General features: G+C 32.7%; 1 pseudogene; it reads right to left on the reverse strand.

Moving 5' to 3' along the window:
* Positions 1–6,068: 6,068 nt before the first annotated feature.
* On the reverse strand, positions 6,069–6,784 carry LOC133177308 (uncharacterized; annotated as a pseudogene).
* Between the last annotated feature and the right edge of the window lie 1,104 nt (positions 6,785–7,888).

The following is a 7,888-nucleotide window of genomic DNA, read 5'->3' on the forward strand; positions in this document are numbered from 1 at the left end:
CTACATGCATAATCATTTTACATTTTATTTAAGTATAAATATTAAAAATGACTATACGCTATGACATAAAATTATGCATGCATTATTTAAAGGAATGTTCACAAAAAGAACAAGAGCTCAGAGCTGTATGGAAATTTACACGAAGATCAGATTTTTAACTCATTTTCCTAATCAATAAAATCAAAAGAATTGAAATTATGTGTTTATCAATGTTAGCCAGACATTGAGAAAAATTATTATAAACGTTAGACTCCACTCTTTCAAATATATTTTAGTTATTTTAAGAAGTTGTTGCTTTTAACTTGTTCCCTATGTCAGTTCTCTGTCCTGTTCACAAGTTTATACCTACACCTTGTCAATGTCATTCATCATATTCTTGCACAAACCTATAATCTTAGTCGCAGATATAAATTTCCAGAAATAAAGAAGCATATGTATACATGTACTAATATATTATCTTACTCAATACTGAATTGTTGATGCATGGAAGTTACATGTATTTATAACAGTTTTTTTTTAAATATTTTCTTAATTTTTCAAAAAAAGATATGTACATGTATTTGCATGTTTGAAGCCTAGAACAAATGTATTCTATATATTCACTTTATGTTATTTGTTTGTCTATATTTTTGTTACATTGTAAATATGCCAATGTGCATTTAAAGCAACTACATATGCATATGAATTCGTCTTCTCCTCTTTTCAAGGGTCAGTTAACGGAGTTTGCAAATATGGAGGATAATATATCAAAGGCAGCATAGGCGTCCAAACTCCTGTTCAAGGTGCTTTTAATCAGAAGCTTAAGGGACAAAAGACGAGCCATTGACAAGGCAAAACTGAATGTTTTATATGATATATAAATTATATTTACTAATGTACTTTTTTTCATACCTTAACTTTATTTGCTGAATGTTTTAAGCATACATAGTTTATGTAATTTACGATGTTCTCTCTCATATTCAAGGTTAATTAACTTGGACGCAATCATGTCTCTTTATTTATACACTTTAGTTCTAACCTTTTCTTTTTAGCTCACCTGAGCTCAAGGCTCAAGTGAGTTTTCTGATCAGTGTCTGGTGTTAGTCTGTCGACTGTAAAATTTTCACATTTTTGACTTCTCAGAACCATAGGATCAACCAAACTTGTCACAAAACATCCTTGAGTGAAGGGGATTCAGGTTTGGCTTTCATACTTCATTAGGTGTTTCCTTGTGAGAAGGCCTTCCATTCGATATCAAAAATTTGACGGATTTTGACCTTGACCGTTGATTATGATCCACTTTTTAAAAACTTTAACTTTGTCCTTAACTTTTGAATGGTTGGTGCAGGGCTTTCAAAAAGATCAGAAACAGGTGGTACTTTTACAAAAATAGGAGGTACCTTGTGGAAGCGATTTTGATTAAATACAAAATATGTTGAAGAATGTTTCCCCATCAAATATTTTGGCCTGTACAATCATGATTTCAGCCGTGTAAAAGTACTGGGTACCAGCAGATTTTGAAAGGCCTGTTGGTGATAGGGCTTTCATATTTCACAAGTATATTTCTTGTGACAAGACCGTCCCTTGGGCACTATTAATTTTGACCTTGACATTTGACTTACTTTCAATAAACTTTAACCTTCGCCATAACTTTTCAATGTTTGGTGCTAGGGCTTTCATATTTCACATTTATATTCCCTGAGACAAGACTTTTCTTTGAGTAACAACATTTTTATCTTTTGACCTTGACCTTAGAGTTTGACTTGCATTTGAGAAACTTAAACCTTAGCCATAAGCTGCCATATGGGGGCATCAATGTTTCACAAACACATCTTGTTTTTTTTTTTTTTTAAATTTCACAACTTTCATTAGTTTAAAAAGGAATCAATCCTAATCTGAACAAAAAATTACAAGATAATAAATTCCTATTCTACATTATTAAACTGATCTGCTAGGTTGAAAGAACCAATTGTCTTATATAGCTTTAGTTTATTATTTGTCATATATTTATATACGCGATTGATATCATACATATATATATGGTAATCTTTTCTTTCAGAAATTGAGCAAGAAAAGTTCGAAGTGTCTTTGGGAATGATCAACATCAAACTTGCTGAGCTTTTGAAGCTGTCGTACCAAAAATGAATCCATTCGTGACACCAATTACCTGACCACCCTCTAGCAGAACCAGTGAGGAAGTGATTCTAGCCAACATTTCAGAAGCTTAGGACCTTCAATAATTAGGATCTTGGGGCATGTTGGGGGAAAAAATAGCATGTGTTGATTTTATGGGATCTTCCAAATATAGTTGTGTAGTAGATATTTGTGTATTTAATACCTATGTTTGTCACTCTAGTCATTAACTTTGTATGGTAAATGTATATGGACCACTGGAAGATGATTGTAACTGTATACGAATGTTGCAAATATACCCTGTTAAGGCTTTACTGACCTTTCCCAAGATCATTTAATGAAGCAAAAGGTCATAATTAATTATTTTTTTTTTTTTTAATCTATTTTGTTTTGTTATCAAAAAATGTCATATGTTTGAGATTACTCTAGGTACAAAGGATTTTCTTTAACCAAAAAGTCATTTGTTTCTTATGCAGACTGTAATTTACTACATGTACATGCATGTATATTATAATAATTCTCATTAATTAAGCCAAGGTGATCATCCAGTAATGATATTTCTCTGTGGATTTTTAACATTGTTTAAATAACCTTTGATGTAAAATACTTTCATTGATGATACTTTTTTTTTAAAATCTGTGCTTACATTCTACATAGAAGTGTGTATGCAATATTTGTCCCCAAACACATTGTAAAGCAAAAAGGATTTTTTATTTTGAAAACATAGATTTGATTTCTGAAAAATTGTGATGTAGTAATTTTTTTGTAATTATTTGGCCATTAAATTATTTTGATTATTCCAGTTTTTTGTATTTTCCTGGAATTCCTTGGATTTCCGTGGAATTCCATAGATTTCCAAATATCCTGGAATTCCGTGGATTTCCAGCTATTTCCGCAAATTTCTATTCTGGCATTGTTCCGCTCTTTTCCAGGCTAGATTTGAAATTCCATACCATTCCGAAAAAGTTCCGTCCCAATTCTCTCGAGAATTCCTCGGAATTCCATGGAACACTTTTTCCATGGAATTGCACGGATCTTACGGAAAATCTACATTAGGGTAAGAAACTACAATGCATTGGTAGAAAGATAACAAAGAATTATTGTTAATGCTTTCATGCATGGATGCACTAGTATTTTTTTTTAAATAAATGTCGGAAATAAAATTGTTACCCCTGTATAAAACACGTAATCTTCTTTATCTCTCGCACATTTTAAGGGTTTATAATCAAAGCACTTGCAGTCTTTTTCTTTATTTAATTTTAAATTGCATTGTCCGTAAATGGCAAAATAATAATCAATTCACTTTTCCTATTCTTGAAATAAAGCCAAAATTACTACTTTTGTTTGTTTGTTGTTTCACATCCCTCTCGAGAATTCTTCACACATATGGATTTGACGGTGGAAGCTTATAATCTTTACCTATGTTCTGCACTGAAAACCATTGAGCAGTGAGGGTTCTTTTTTATGCTAACATCTACTGCGACAGGGGACCTCGGTTTAAACTGTCTCATCCGAAAGACCGGTCTCCACGTCCCACAGTGCGATTCGAACCCGAGGATTCAAAATTATTTAACAAAATGACTGTTTCTTAGAACAGCCTAAAAATCAGGGTTGGTAGATTGGGACTCTTTTTCACATAGTTTGTAAATGCTTAATTTTAGCTAATAACGTTTACATTTATTACTTTCCCCAATTTAAACGGCTTTGAAATAAAGTCAAAAGGAATGCTAACCTATATTCTTGTGAAACTATTGTTAAAAACATTACAAAGATGTTTAGTGATTACATTTAAAAAAAAAAACAATGTACAAACAAGTATTTAAAATGAATGAAACATATTTTCACATGAATTAAATATTATATGCACATGACATCATTTGGGCCATCTACTCAGTTTATTTAAACATAACCTTATACTGTTGTAAAAGTTCACTGAAAGGCTGCTTGCCCCATACTCCCCTTTCCCCACACTTTTTGTTGCAATATAGAAATATCATCCATATCCTCCCCGATTAAGTTTTTCGAAAAGAATCAAACAGTTAAAAATCTTCCTTCTTATCTCAAAATAAGATTTTCGAGTTTGGACACTCGTCAAAGTTTGTTCAGGTTAGTTTTTTGTAACTTAGAAGCTCCCCACCCCCCTCTTCCTTTAAAAACAGTCCTTCTGCTTGTAATAGCTGAGAAAAAATGTTACATTTCACTATTTGTTCTGTGACATTAATGAAGCTAAAAACATAACATTTCAGGCTTTCTGGAAAGCCAGACTTGTAGGGTTATTAAACTGATATTGGTGACTATTGGCACGAGTTGGCTGTACAGATGCACGAACTAATGTACACGAGTACATTTGTACAGCAAACGAGTGCCAATATTTACCAATATAAGTTCAATAAGATTTAAGATTTTAATTTTCATACTTCTTATGCTTCAATGTCATTTTAAAGAAGGTAATTTGTGTTATTTCTCCATGTGCACTTTCTAAAACAACAATTATTAAAGTTTACAATCAAATGCCCGAATAAATGATTTTGTGGGTAAAAACAATATTTAGGGAAATCATATTTTGCTGGAAAAATAAGTTATTTTTTCCAGGAGCTTCGGGGGTTTTACCCCCTGGGCTCTGATCGACTAAATTAAGGCTTTGCCATTGACCCACTATACAGGCCTGACTGCGGCTTCAAACCAGACGCCCTGTCGCTTTCTGCGTACTCGTTTTCTTTCTGGCTACCCGCCTGTTCTGATAAATAATACTTCTATCTCAAATTCTAATTCTGCTGTTGAAAAGAACCAAGGAAATTCTTCCTGTTTTCTCTCTGAAATAAACAGCAATAAATTAGCTGAAAATCTTTTCTCCACTTCCCCAATTGCACAAAGATCGAATTATACGTCACCAGTTTCATTGTAGTCTGGTATTTAGAGTTAAGTGATATGGCTGTCCTATATATTGGGACATGTGAGAATTGATCTAGAATGTCACAGATTTTTGATTCATACATGAAAAGAAACACTTTTAAAATTACGTTCAAAGATCCATTGATAAACGTAACTAAATCTTTTTCGTACAAGCTCACAATCTTTATTCTATATTTTGAGGACTGAAAAGAAAAATCACGTATTAAAATAAAATTGATAATTTTTCTATAATTACCAGCTGTTAATGACAGTATTGTAAAATGTGTTAAAACAACACCATCGCTGATATAAGCTTCTTACAGAATTCCACCACGTCTCTGAAAGTTTATTTTTGTCAGCAGTTTGAACATGCTAAATTTCAATTATTTAGTGACTTATTTAAAGCCCCCCTTTATAACCTGAAAACTAATAAGAAGCATTGTCCTATGAACCTGGCCTCAACCATACTTGAAATAAAAACAACATTTAATTGTGTTTGGCGTGCTTGTCATGACCTTTTATTATATGTACACTGTAATATGTATTAAATTCACAAATATATGCGCCGATTACAATAATATGGCAGCATAAATATAGATGAGACAGCAATAGAAATACCATCTGGATCCAAGGAGACTGGAGACAACAGTACCCCCCGGAGACGGAATTCTATGCAAAATTATGCCAAATGGTACATATGACGAAGTTGAATGTACCATCCGCCATAAAAAAAAAAAAATACAAAAAAAAAAAAAAAAAAAAAAAAAAAAAAAAAAGGCGGCAATTTTGCCCCTTCCACAAATTGAAATATTCAAGACAATCAACATACTTGCGCAAATTGCGCACAAAAAGGTGAAATTCACCGACATTGCATACTATAAACTTAAATTGGCTCGTTTAAACAATCGTGCACAATAAGTGCCAAATTATTAATGACCTAGTTAATAAGTAGAAACTACTGTATATTCGTCAGGTGCGCATATGATTCAATTCAAAATTATTTCAATCAACTTATATGAACAACACATATATGGATAGACATAACCATGACAAGCACAATCAATTCACAGAAAGGTCCTGTTTTGAAATTTACAAGATAAAAATTGCTTCAACGCACCCTTCACAGTATTCATAAACAACTCATTGCCTAAATCTGTCATGTGAACACCATCTGTGCGGAACAAATTCCTTTGATTAGCCGATATATCTGGGTATCTAATAGCTGCTCCACCTAATTTATTTAATACAAAAGATGCTATTGAACTGTTGATTCTCCGCCTACATTTTTCTCCTTCTAAGGTAGCTACACCATTTGACCAGTTTCTACGTTGCAAGATATGAGACCAAATAATTAATGATGCAGTTTGGTAATCGCTCTTTAATTTTTGCTAAATTAGCCTTTATCATCATTTGTATACCTCTCAAAGTGTTGTGTTGTTGTCCAATGTTGTTCCCCCCACAGTGAATAATAATGATATCTGGGGCTTTGTTACTAACTAATAAAAACGTAGGGTTTAATTGCTCCCACACCATTCCGCGAATTCCATGCCACAATATTTTTGCTTGGCCTAATCCCAGGTCCGGTTGATTGGATTTGACTGCATAGCTATGTGCCCAATGTACAATGGAAGATCCTATAATCCTAATGTCCACTGTAGAAATGAATGCAGGTAAATAAATCAAACTTTAACAGTTACCCATCTATAAACCTATACATTTGTATCTTAGCATTTAAAGGACGAATGTATGATTTGTATGCTGTCGATTTCCATCTACCCATTTGTTGAATTTTCCCCTCAGACAACCCTTCCAAATATAAATGAGTAGCACCCCCCATGCGAAATGAGTATGTTATGTAATTTGAAGTTTTAATATCTAGAAATTTTAAGGATTTATGTAACATGCACCAAACTGAAACTGTGTCAATGGCTTCGAGTTAAAATGGGCAAAATATGCCTCCCTATCAATTTTACTAGACAGCAGGGAAAACTCTTTCAATAAATTTACTAGCAGTATCCTTTCTGAAATGTAAGGCACCCAAACTGAAGCCCCAGAACCTAGTTTTAGAACTTTTTATAAATACAGATATGCCACTCTCTAAAATCTTAATACCATCCTTTCTTAGATCTATGACTTCACTTACTCTCAACAATGCAAAGAATGCTCAGGTAAAAGATGACTGAAATAAAAGTGCTTCATATGTTGAGAAGGCCAAATGTGGAATTGCACTTATTAATCTGTGCAACAATGCTAATGTGATAGGTCTACGCATATCACAAGATAAAGATGACTTTTTGTACCCTGCCAACAATTTCTTCACCATAAAAGACTGCAACGGATTTTTCCAACCATTTAAGTACTATTCCACGTAAGAATCAGGCAGGGGGCGGCACATGAAGGGTTTCCATTTTTTTTTAAACTTCGCATGCTGGTAGAGTATGCTTAGTAACTTCCTAAAATAAAATATTTTTTATCAAATCAGTGTCTGGTTTCCATGGCAACAGAAACACTGTTTGCAGCATATTATGGCTGAAATTTCCTCTAAAAATTTGTAAAATTGCCAATATTCAAGTTGAAATAAAAAGAAAATCAGAAAAGAAATCACAATTATATTTATTGCTCATTCAAATACAGCTCAACTAGTTACTTGTCACAATAAATCAAAATATTTTTATGTCCAGTAAGATGTTTTAATTTTACACTGAAAAGGGGAGATAATTCAAATTTGCAAAAACTTGAAAATATCAATTTTTTGAGGATTTTCGTCTATTAAAAAATATAAAAACCCAACAGCCAAATCAAAAGACTGTGCTATTTTCATAGACATCATACCCTGTGGCTAATAAAAGTATAAAAACATTTTTGTGCAAATTATTATTAATAT

This window comes from Saccostrea echinata, unplaced genomic scaffold (genome assembly GCF_033153115.1).
Source record: "Saccostrea echinata isolate AGI-Se365-2 ecotype Australia unplaced genomic scaffold, CSIRO_AGI_Sech_v1 ptg000117l, whole genome shotgun sequence".
Lineage (NCBI taxonomy): Eukaryota > Metazoa > Mollusca > Bivalvia > Ostreida > Ostreidae > Saccostrea > Saccostrea echinata.